Source organism: Pleurodeles waltl, chromosome 12, assembly GCF_031143425.1.
Source record: "Pleurodeles waltl isolate 20211129_DDA chromosome 12, aPleWal1.hap1.20221129, whole genome shotgun sequence".
Classification (NCBI taxonomy): domain Eukaryota; kingdom Metazoa; phylum Chordata; class Amphibia; order Caudata; family Salamandridae; genus Pleurodeles; species Pleurodeles waltl.
In genome coordinates, this window is record NC_090451.1 from 711,578,280 (window position 1) to 711,591,171 (window position 12,892).

The 12,892-nt window shown below is 45.8% G+C and overlaps 1 pseudogene; it reads right to left on the reverse strand.

Moving 5' to 3' along the window:
• Positions 1 to 3,379: 3,379 nt before the first annotated feature.
• The window catches only part of LOC138267285 (olfactory receptor 11A1-like), a 30,852-nt pseudogene continuing 21,339 nt past the window's right edge, over positions 3,380 to 12,892 (reverse strand).

Sequence of the window (12,892 nt, forward strand, 5' to 3'; positions counted from 1 at the left end):
CACCCAGTGGGTGCAAAAGGTTGGCTGCTCCCAGCATGGTGGGAGTAAACTGGCTGTGTGCTAGATGGGAATCCAGGGTGGCATTGGTGATCATGGGCCTCCTTCCATGGCCCCAAGGACAGTAAAGGTTGTGACACCCCCTTAAAAAATGCCAGTTCCCACCACACCATGAATGGGTGATAGAAGGAGAGCTGGGAGGGTGTGTGGGGGCCAGGAGTCTCCCCCCAGTGGCCCCAAAAATTACCTACAGCTGTTGGGTGCCCTGGGTGTGACTGCAGCTCCCAACTGAAAAAAACAACAATGGTAAATATAATATGACCTGAGTAGCTACTCTTATCATATTCACTGCTCCTGCCTGAGAGTGCCCCATAATGCCCTCCAAGGGCTTTTGGTTTGTATTTTTAAATCCTGGTTGTGCCCTTGGAATGGATAGGGGCAGTCCAAGCATTTTATAATGTTGTGGAGGGCGCCAGGAGCGCAGAAGATCCCTTTGAAATGTTGAAGAAAATGGCAGTAAGCATCCTGGTCATTGAATACATGACCCCAGGACAGCCTGCCATCTTCTTCTAAAGTATTCAAAAATGGAGCTCTGTGTTCTTCAGCTAGAGTGCTCAGCTGGAGTGATCCCTCGTGGTTTGTTTTGTCGCCTGGGGAATGTGAAAAAATACCTAACACATGTAAGATTTAGCTTATGATTAGAAAAAAACCCTAGATATTTACTGAGAAAACCAATGGTTAAAGTAGTTAGGTTTTGCAAAAATGCATAAACTAAAGTTTAAAGACAAAAAATAACTGACTTCACCAGTTATAGTTCAGTGAACTAACTTTAATTTGTGCCCTCACCATGCTCTGCTTATGACCCCACCTATTACATCACTCATGACATGTTAAATGACATCATTGATTACAATACTGATCACATCCTAAATGACATCAATGATAACATCATTGATCACCTCACTGATGACATTATCCAATGGATATGACAGTTCTCTGTAATCTTTTCCTATTGGAAGCTAGTATGTAATACTAATGGGTATAACCTTTTGCAATAAGTAGAAAAAGCAAAATATGAAGGGTAGCTATGAAGGCATCCACTTTAAGTAAATATTATGCTTCTGTTCTACTGCTATTGAGGTGCATGAAAAATGTAATTGATCTGTACACATTGGGAACATCCACAGCTTATTAAACCTTTAAAACTGTTCAAAACGAGTGTTTGGGTATATTTACTTAAATGAGATGTGTATGTTAAGTACCTTATCCGACATAGAATTTTTTATCAATTGCTTCACATTTATATATTAGCCATTAGAAGGCATGTCTTACCAGGTTCTAGAGACAAGCTGTATGCAAAAATACCATAAACATATTCCTGAAATGAGCAGTATAGTGTTCAACATTTTGACAATGGTAACAGCCATACTGTGATTTGAACTCTCCGAGAGTAAATCACTCATACATTATACACATTTTCAGCAATTCATATCTCAGAATTTTCATGGTACATTTGGGAACAAATATCTGGACTTTATAAATATCCAGTATTTCTAGAATTTGTCTGTAGCAATACATGACAACTCTTTAAAACCACATATTTTTAGGAACAGGCCCTTTAACAAAGGCACAACCCATTTGAAACATATGACTGTAACCTTGTCAGTAAATATAGCACTAGAGAGGCAATACAAAATTGGGTCTAGATGTAGCTTGCTGAATACCTTCCAGCATTAATGAAGTGGTCTGAGAGGTCCTCAGTTATGTCATATACCATTTCATGAGTGATCTAATGTGTGAGTTCATAAGCAGCATATAGTAGGATGCAAGTTATAGTTATCTTAGTGAACGCTAACTAACAAATTTCAGTATTGTTTTTTTGGTTTTAAAGCATTTCAATGTGTGTGACATAGCCACCTACCTATAGCATCACTTTTTCATTTGTTTTATTCGTTGAACACACACATAAATATATTTTTTATATATATATATATATATATATATAACTATGTATATAACTATATATTATATACTTCCATAGTAGTAGTATATTACTACTATAGTATTAGGGAGGCAATACACAATTAAATATATATATTTTATATTTAATTGTATTACCTCTCTAGTGCTAATATGCGGGCCCTTTTACAACACACAGGACATGAAGCATATCTGTAAAATCACTCACATTTAATAAATATTATGCTTTTTTTAAACTAATATTCATATGCATGCAAAATATTTTGTACCTGCAGATATTAATGTCTTGAGCTATTTACTAAACCTTGTACCGTTCAAAAGAATGTTTGATCATGTTTTAGCTTAATGATATGCACCTGTTATATGCCTCATGTGACATAGAATTTTCAGTTAATGGCTTCACATTATCCACTACTAAAGCATGTGCAATGGGCACTCTGTCCAATGCTGCATAGTACATTAAAAAAAAAACTGAACATATTCTTGAAATTAGCAGGATGGCACACACACTTGGAATAGCTCATTCAGTGATACTACAAGTTAAACTGTCTGTAAATGAGCCGATGATACATTTAACATTTTTCAACAAAGTTTAAAGTCTCAAAAGTTTCGCTGACACTCTAGCCATAAATATTTTTTTTTGAGAAATCTCACATTTCTAAAGAAATTGTCGCAAGCACTCATGGCAACACTTTAACAATAGCATCTACACAGAAATTCAAAGATGAATAGTGTACTGGAAGCACAATCTTTAATTTCTTTTACATATTTTACATATTTTAGAGGCATTTGATGAAAGTCACTTCCAGTTTAAAACATATGCATGCTAATCATATTAGATGGGGCCAGTCTCTACTTTGTTTGAATAAAGGACTACTTGCATTTTAAACTTACAAACTTACTGCCCACCATATATCTGCTACCAGGAATACAGATTTCTATTTTATACATGCACATGTGTACATATATTAAATGTGAGCAATAAATAATTATAGCCCTGTGGGCTCTTTACTACCTACTCTATGTTTTAAATAATCTATCAGTTTATATACTAAATGTAGGAGGAGTAGTTTGTCAGCCAGTGACAAGGTGATGTACAGGTGCTGTGATTTTACACACAATGCTTTCTGTAGATATGCACTATTCTCTAGAGATGCTACGATTACAAATGAAAGCCTGCAGCTATTACCAGTCTAAACCACCAATATTTAGGAAAAGATAATTTGAGGACAGAACATACTTTTGCACTGCACTGCACATCTTCAAGATAGTGTACCATGCCATCACAGAGAACATAGAGGAGCAAAACACTAGCAAGACACAATTCATGGCAATTACAACCATTCTTCATACAGTCACTATTTCAACATAAACGTTGAGATTTCAAGACATCTATAGATCACTACATCTTCTTTAAATGCTTTCTGAAGGCCTCCATAATCGCCTTATTTCTCAGAGCATAAACAAAAGGATTAGTCATTGGTGTGGCCACAGTGTACAGCAGCGATAAGGCTTTGTTTGCATTCAGTGAGTGCCCTGTTGACGGCAGCATATACATTATCGTCAGGATGCCAAAATATGTGATGACCACCACTAGGTGGGAGCTGCATGTAGAAAAGGCAGTATTCCTCCCTTTATTAGACTTGATTCTCAGGATTGCTGATATAATATATGAATAAGATATAATGATGAGTGTAAAAGGGATTGCTACTACAACAGGTGACAAAAGAAAAGCAACCAGTTTAATCAGGGCTGTGTCAGAGCAGGCTACTTTGAGAAGAGGTTCAAAATCACAGAAGAAATGGTCCAGCTCATTGATGCCAAAGAACTGTGCTGAGCTCACTAGAAAGTGCACAAATGCCATCAAGATAAAGGAAGTCATCCAGGATGCAACAGCCAGTTGAAGACAGCGCCTATGGCCCATTTGTGTAATGCAGAGGATAGCATATGGCCACATATCTGTCATAAGCCATCACAGTGAGAAGGAAGCACTCAGCAGCTGTTATCCAAGCAAAGAAGAAATATTGTGTCAAACAATTGCAGAAAGAAATTATATTGCTGTCTGTCAAAAACCCACCCAATAAGGTGGGCATCACATTGGTTGAGGCACAGAGGTCCAAAAGTGACAGGTTCCCAAGGAAGAAGTACATGGGAGAGTGAAGTTTGTCCTCTAGATATACAGTTAGAATGATAAGGCCATTTCCTGACAGAGTTAAGAAATACATAGTCATGAATATAAGAAAGAGGAAAGGATCCATTTCTGGAACAACCTGGAGTCCATTGAGTATGAATTCTGCAACATTAGTTATGTTTCCTGAGCAGCCTGCTTTTGACATGGCTATTATCTAGAGAAAAGGAGTTACTAAATATTAATTTATAAATATTTTAGCTTTTGACAAAACGTTTTATAAAATGATGGGAAACCCTCCTTTTGAAGATGAAAATGCTAAGTTCAAAACTGTAGTAGGAATTCATACTTAAACATTACAGGCCTTAACATAGAAATTAATAATGAACATTCTAACTTGACATGACTAACTGTGTAGCATAGAGCGGAAAAAACATTAATACTGGCCTGTTTTTTCATTGAATATTTGATGTTCAAGATGTTGTTCTTCTCTTTGCTCCAGATGTTGATGTTTTCAGAAGCTACTGTTGGATTAGGTAGTGGTTAGACCTTTGTTTGTATTAGAGGACTGGCAGGGAGTTTCTCACCACAAACGATGCAGATGACAGGAAGGATGATTCATGAGAAGAGGATTGTTAAAAACAAGAATGGCATTTAAGGACATGTTTGAAAAACTATAGTCTGGTGAGAAGATTGGCAGTAAACCTGTTTCCACGAGTGTGCTGAATTTGGTCAACATGAAGACATAAGAGTTTGGGTATTTATACTAGTGTGTGTTCCTAAATAAAGTCAGAACCCCGTTTCTTTTTCTGTAGGAGACAACCAGACCAAGATCCTATACCTTCCCTTAGAATGAGGGACCCTAATTTCCTGACTCTCTGAGAGGAGACTATAGAGTTTCAATGGCATTTCTTCGTGAGAGGTCTTATCTTTCTCCTTGGTGTGCTGTTACCTAGGTGAAACTACTTTCCAGCTTTAATGTTAAAGCTTCATGCTTATGCGTTGACTTCTCTCATCCGGATTGTTTATGGGTTTCTAAACAGACACCATTTATTCCTTCTTGCATTTAATCCTTGTTAATTTAGAATAGGGAGCTTCTTTATGTAGCATTCTTATTGCTTTATCATTGCATTGATTGCATTATTGTTAATATTTCTGACTTACCTTATCATTGATTACATTAACATTTGATTAGGAAATCTGTGTAATAAATACGTTGATAAAATGATGAACTAAAAGACTAAATAAAACCCTTTAACTTTAACTCTTTTTATTGGCTAAACAATAAGAAATGTTATTTGATTGCTTTGTATATTGATTTCACCCTCCTACGTCCACGTAGACATCAAGGATCCATCAACTTGTACATGGGGTACAATTAAAGGATGGACATAGATAAATCCCCACACTCTTACAGTGGCTGCAAGAGGACAGTTTATGTAATGAGAAAGAAGCTGAAATAACTAGTCCATTTTCGAAATGCCCATGTCCTTAAGCCTAAAGCCTGAAATTCAAGACTGACAGAGTAGTGGTTTCAAAGGTGGTTGCAGTGGTGGAGGTGTAAGTATCAATAGGGTTATGCATCGTAATTGTCTCTGTGTAGTTTTGTTCTGTGAGTTTATGTTTGTGTGCTGACAATAGTAATGTTTAAGCGCTAAATGTAGAGCAGCTGAAGATATTATCAGAATAAAGGTAGCCTAAGATCCCACGATAGATAACTTGAATTTAGGGTGTTTTGTCAGGTAAGGTTTGTGGTGCTAATTCTTGAGGTACCATCAAATTACACAATTGAGATAAGGACTCTAACAATTGTTGTGAAAGTACTAATATAGCCTTAGAACCTGCCGTAGCGGGCTCTACCGGCTATTAAAGGCCCGCTCCCCGCGTTAAATGCCCGAGCCGAAGTTGAGGGCATTTAACAAGGGAGAGGGACTTTAATAGCCGGTAGAGCCCGCTACGGCGGGTTCTAAGGCTATTAGAACATTCTGCCACTCAGGGCAGAATGTTCTATTAAAAAACAAATGTTCACGGAGCCCAAGGGGATTAAAATCCCCTCGGGCTCCGTGAGACTTTGTTCACAGCTGTTGCTGTGAACAAAGCGAACATTGGAATGTTGGCGCTGCGGGCTTTTACCCGCCAGTAAAAGCCCGCAGCACTCCATTGTTTTCAATGGAGCCTCCAGCATTCCAATGTTCTAATATTGATTGGTGTTATTGGAGCCTCTTGCGCAAAGGGGAAGCTACATCAGTTACAGTGATTTTCTACTGGTCAGAATTTCACTTGTGTATGTATTTCTGTATGCGTAGAGTAATCAGAGAAGTGTCAGAAGTTGATTTCCGGTTGATTCTTGTGTGAATGAAATACTTTCTGCTTCGGGCTCGGGCATTTAACGCGGGGAGCGGGCCTTTAATAGCCGGTAGAGCCCACTACGGCGGGTTCTAAGGCTATATTATGTAGAGGAGCAGACAAAGGTTATATGTTTATTGTGCTTGCTTAGAGTTGTAGATTTATGTACAAGAACATTGGAAATGAGGGGGAACTGCTGCAAAGAGTGAGGAGCTACATCATACAGTGCCTCACTGAGAGTGGTCAGTTGGTGTGAAAAGCTGGCATAGGATAGGTCGTTGGTGTGAAGTGCCACAGTGAGATTACTTGACAAGTCATCACATAATAAACTGTGACCGGTTGTGAGAGAAAGGACTGACGTACACAGAATCACAAGCAGAATCAAAACATTGAAGTTTAAATTTGTTTACTGCACATTTATTGTTGAATTTTTTAAAGCATTAAGGCCCTCATTACAACCCTGGCGGTCGGTGTTAAAGCGGTGGTAATACTGCCAACAGGCTGGCGGTACAAAAAGTGGAATCACGACCATGGCAGAAACCGCCAACACAGACAGCCACTTTAACACTCCAACCGTCATGGCGATAGCAACAAACACAGCGGCGGTAACCACCAACAGACAGGCGGAAGACAATGTACCGCCCACGCTATTACAAGGCACCAATCCGCCAGCTTTTCCGGGGCGGTAACAACAACATCAAAAGCACAGCGGAAACAGTCTTTGGAAGGGAAATCACTGACCTTTCGACACTCAATGAGGAACCAGGACGGCATGGAGCCCAAACTACAGGTCCTGCCAATGCTGGTGTATCTGCTAATACACCAGGAACATCAAAGAAGGAGGCGGCGACGACCACAGTGAGCACTGGACTTAGCACACAGGGGAGGGGGGGAGGAAAACAAGAGTGACACACACACGCAACACCCCCATCCCCACCCTCACCCACAACACCATACACAACAACACATGCAGCAGCATTACATGTACACCCCGTAACCCCCTGGAAGAACGCAAGGACAAAAGGAATTGAGTTAAACCAGTGATATTTAGAAAATGCAGATAAAGTTAACGATTGTAAACAACAGTGTATACAAATATTTACAATATGTACAGAGCGCCGTACAATGCCCTTTGCAAATGATCATGGACCAGTGGGCTACAAAAACAGGGGCGAAGCCCACACTTGACTCCTGCCTCAAAACGGAGAGAACACTGCAGGGGCATCAGTTCGGAAACCCTCAGGCACCTCACGGGGAAGGGGGGGGCACCTCAGCCGAAAGATGGTACTACGCCACTGCACCTGGAGGGGGCAACATGCCCACTGCTTGGCCCTGGGGAGTGCAAAGCCACAGTCTCTCAAGTCTCTCACTTGGGTGGTTTGCCCACTGCTTGGTCCTGGGGAGTACAAGGCTACACTCTCTCAAGTGGGTGGTTTGCCCACTGCTTGGTCCTGGGGAGTGCAAGGCCACAGTCTCTCAAGTGGGTGGTTTGCCCACTGCTTGGTCCTGGGGAGTGCAAGGCCCCAGTCTCTCAAGTAGGTGACAGGTTCCACTAGTGCTGGAGGGGGCTTAGTGCCCAGTGTGATTCATCCTGTCTAGGAAAGTGATAGTGGATGCATATCTCCACTGGTTCTGGAGGGGGCTTTGTGCCCATTGTGCTTCATCCTGCCAAGGAAAGTGATAGTGGATGCACAGCTCCACTGGTTCTGGTGGGGGCCTTGTGCCCAGTGATGCTGCACCTTGGGTGTGGCAGTTCCCATTCCCTCACCTGGGTGTCTGAGCCACGAGATTTGCAGGGAACAGGTAGCATAATATTCCATGGAGGCAGAGCCACACTCCATCCTGCGGTGATTTAGGCTGCAAACTGCTGGTAGTGCCGGTGCTGGTGGTGGTGCTTCAAGTGGTGGGTGGAGGGTCCAGGCTGCCTCCTGCATCCCCGGATGCCTGCCCACTGGGGATGCTGCTGATGACAGATGTAGTGGCACTGGTTGGGCATGTGGCGGTGCAGATGGCTGCGCAGGTGGCGGTGCTTGCGGCGGTATCTGTAGCAGAGATGCTGCTGGTGCAGGCCGTGGTGCAGGTGCTGGTAGTTTTTTTTAGAGGGAGACACCAGGCCACCTCCTGCAGCGTCGGAAGGCTGCCCACTGGGGATGATGCTGCTGACTTGTTGTGGCAGCGGCGGTGCAGGTGGCGGTGCATGTGGCGGGGCAGATGGCGGTGCAGGTGGCGGTGCCTGCGGCAGTGCCTTCCGCGGTACGGGTTGCTGGGCTGTCAGTACTTATGGTGGGCACCAGTCCCTCACCTGGAGGGTCCGAGGCCTGAAGTGCCTTGCCCTGGGTTTTCTTGCCCTTCCCCACCTTGCCAGACGCTGCTGGGACCTTGGCACTGACAGATGCAGTTTTTGGAGGGGGCCTTGCTGGTTGGGTCCTGCTTTTTGGCCGTGCTGCTTGCTGGCACCCTCTTCACCTTGGCAGGTGGCGGAATGGGTTGGTCCTTTGCAGGGGTAGCTGGCACACTGGCAGCTCTGACGGGTGCCCCCTTTGATCCCTGGGACTTTCTGGTACCACCGCAGACGCCAACTTGGTGGCTGAGGTACTGGCCTGGGATCTTGACACCCTGGCCCAAGGGGAAGGACGGGGGGGCAGGGGGAGTCATAGGAAAAAGGTCAAAGTTAACAAGGAAATGTTTTTAGACACACTGGGGTTTGGGAGTGGAGGAAGTGGGAGTGGTTGTAAGAGGTGTCTTTCTGCTGAGTTTGGGTGAAGGTGCATGGGCTGGATGCTGTTGTGAGGTGGATGGCTGTTGGGTGGGTGGGTGCTTGCCTTTGTGTACTTTGGGAGGAGGGGTCACAGACACACTGGGAGAGGACACAGGGGATGTGTGCATGGTTGTTAGGGTGGTGACTGCTCGTGAAGGGTGTGTAGTGATGGGTGTGCTAGTGATGGTGGTAGTTGAGGATGTAGTGCATGCAGGTGTGAGTGGAGGCGAGACTGGGAGCGAGGTGGACGAAGAGGAGGAGGGGGACACGGTGGAGGCAGTGGATGTTGCTGTGTCTGCATGGGCATGGTGCTTGTGTGAGTGCCTGTGAGATGAGGTGTGGTGCTTATGCTTGCGTGAGCCATTTCTGTGTGTTGATTTGCATGAATGCTGGTCTGATGGTGTGCTTGGGATAGGTTGGGGTTGAGGGGAATGGGACTGGGACTGGGTAGAGGAAGTTGGAGGGGGGAGGCTAGATACAGGGACAATGGCTGCCGTCAGTGCTGAGGCCAGAGTCTCTGTTGGGCTGCCACGCCAGGGTGAATGCCCTCCAGGTATGCATATGTTTGTTGCAAATGCCTCTTGACACCGTGGATGGCATTCAGAATGGTTGACTTCCCAACAGTGAGGGATCTCAGGAGGTCAATAGCCTCCTCACTGAGGGCAGCAGGGCTAACTGGGGCATGGCCTGAGGTGCCTGGGCGAAGGAGATGCCCACCGGGCACGGGAAACACACTGAGGGACTGCTGGGAGGGCAGTGCTGGTAGGGGGGGTGGAGGCTGTACCTGTTGTTGGGGTGGGCACAGAGGTGTCCGTCACAGTCAGGGAGCTTCCATCTGAGGAGAAGTCGATGTCACTGGTCTCCCCTGCTGTCCCCGGTGTGGTGCTCCCCTCGGCCTCCGTCCCACTGGTGCCTTCACCCTCAGTCGATTCGCCCTCATGGGCCATGTACGATGGAGCTCCCTCCATCGCCGGTGCCTCTGCTCTTCTGCCAGATGATGCTAATGAACACAAGGACAGGGTGACAAAACAAAAAGGGGTGGGAGAGACAGAGGATACACTTGGTCAATGCCAGCAACACCACTACCGTTGGTGTACACAACACACAGGGATCAGCCCTATGCACTAGGCCACACCCAACTAGTCACTAAGATAGTCACAAGCCAATGGGGTACAATGGCTAACGCCAGCATCTGCACTCCTGACACCCACAGGACCCTGCCCAGTAGTATATGCCCACTTACACCATTGGGTTTGGAGTGCTTCAGAGCCTGCACACAAGGGACCTACCTTGCCATGATCGCCCTGGCATAGGGTCTCCCACAGCCCACACACCCCGCCCAGCTACCTCCTAAAGCGCACAAAGTTAGGAATCAGAATCTGTACTCACCCCCTTGTGGCTGCTGTGATGCCCTCATGCGCCCATCCAACTCCAGATAGGCCACCTCCAGGATGCGGAACATCGGGGGGTCATGGTGAGACTGGCACCCCTTCCACGGTGGGAGGCCAGCCCCAGCTGGGCCTCTGCCGTTTTCTTCATCCAGCGGTGCAGGTCCTCCTATCTCTTGCGGCAGTGGGTGCTCCGCCTGTGATAGACTCCCAGGGTCCGCAGCTCCTTGGCAATGGCACGCCAAATACCCTTTTTCTGGTGGGCGCTGACCTAGAGGGAAAAGACAGGGGGAAAGGAAATTACTCTCCCGTCCGGACCGGCATACTCATTGCCCCCCAATGCCCACCCATGCCCTGACGCACATACAATGAGCATGTCTCATGCAGCACTCAGGCCAGGAGCATCAGCACCCCCCAACATGTGGCTTACATCCACACCACTCTAAACATGCATTGCCCACACATCATGCTCTCAGTGTACTCACCTGTTTGTATGGAGGACCGCAGAGTGACATGTACTGAGATGGGACCCCATCCACCAGTTTCTCCAACTCCTCCGCAGTGAAGGCAGGGGCCCTTTCACCAGACACTGTAGCCATTGTTGCTTCCAGACTAAGGTCATAGCAGCAGTGTATGTCCTCTCCTGTTGACAGTCAGGTAGCAAGTGAGTGAGTAGTTAGATAATGGTGGTCACCTCCGCGGCAGTGCGTACCGGCACCACCGGCGTACATCGCCATTGGCTCCTGGAACCCATAGGGCCCAATGATAACCAATGCGAAGTTGTGCTGCGGTCATCGACCGCCTACCGAGAGGGCGCACAATGCCAACGCACTTACCTCATTTCCACTTGTCCTTCCTCACAGGCCAGTCAGCCACCATTTCAGGGGGACATATGGCATGGCACCTGACTGCTTCACAGCAGACATTGGCCCATCAACTGACTCTCCACTTCACATACTGCTTCTGTGACCTAACTTCAGCAATAGTTGTGCATTCTATGTGGAAATATGACCTGCTGCTCACTGTTCTCCTCCATAGGCTACAACCGCTGAGGCAGATGATGAGATGGCGGCACCCCCTGGTGTACAGACCCCTGGTGGACCTGTCGACAATGGAGGACAGACACATTATCATCACATACAGACTTGATCGTGCCACAATTCAAGAGCTGTGTGCCCAATTGGAGCCAGACCTGATGTCAGCTATCCGCCAGCCCACAAAAATGCCCCCTCTAGTGCAGGTTCTGTCAGTGCTTCATTTCCTGGCAAGTGGTTCATTTCAAACTACAGTGGCCATGGCATCAGGAATGTCTCAGCCAATGTTTTCAAACGTGTTGACCAGAGTGTTGTCTGCCCTGCTGAAACACATGTGCAGCTACATCGTTTTTCCTCAGGTGGAAGATTTGGCAACAGTGAAAGCTGACTTCTATGCCCTGGGACATATCCCCAACATCATTGGTGCCATTGATGGTACACATTTGGCATTTGTTCCCCCCTGGAAAATGAACAGGTTTACAGGCATAGAAAAAGCTATCACTCGATGAATGTGCAGATGGTGTGTTTGGCGGACCTGTACATCTCCCATGTGACTGCCAAATATCCTGGCTCTGTGCATGACGCCTATATCTTGAGGAATAGCAGCATCCCTTATGTGATGGGCCAACTCCAGAGGCACCGGGTGTGGCTAATAGGTGAGCCCAAGGTCCCCACCCATTATAGGAAGGTGTCTGGGTATGGGGTTGTCCCTAAGGGTTAGTGTGTGTCTGACAGTTGTCCATCGATATTTACAGGTCACTCTGCTTACCCCAACCTCTCATGGCAACTGACCCCAGAGAGGAATCCCAGGACAAGGGCAGAGGAACGTTACAATGAGGCACATAGGCGTACAAGGAGGATTATTGAGAGAATCTTCGGCCTCCTGAAGGCCAGGTTCCGGTGCCTCCATCTGACTGGTGGATCCCTGTACTACTCACCCAAGAAGGTGTGCAAGATCATTGTGGCATGCTGTATGTTGCACAACCTGGCCTTGAGACGTCAGGTGCCTTTTCTGCAGGAGGATGAGCCTGGAGATGGTCTTTTGGCAGCAGTGGAGCCTCTGGGCAGTGAGGAAGAGGAAGCAGATGAAGAAGATGTGGACAACAGAAAAAACATTATACAGCAGTACTTCCAGTGACACACAGGTAAGAGACTGTAACTCAAATGTACATTACAGTAATCTTTTGGACATTGTACATGGCATCCTCTTACCCTCTGTCTATGGAAACTGACTCTTCCCTTTGGAATCACTATTTTCAGA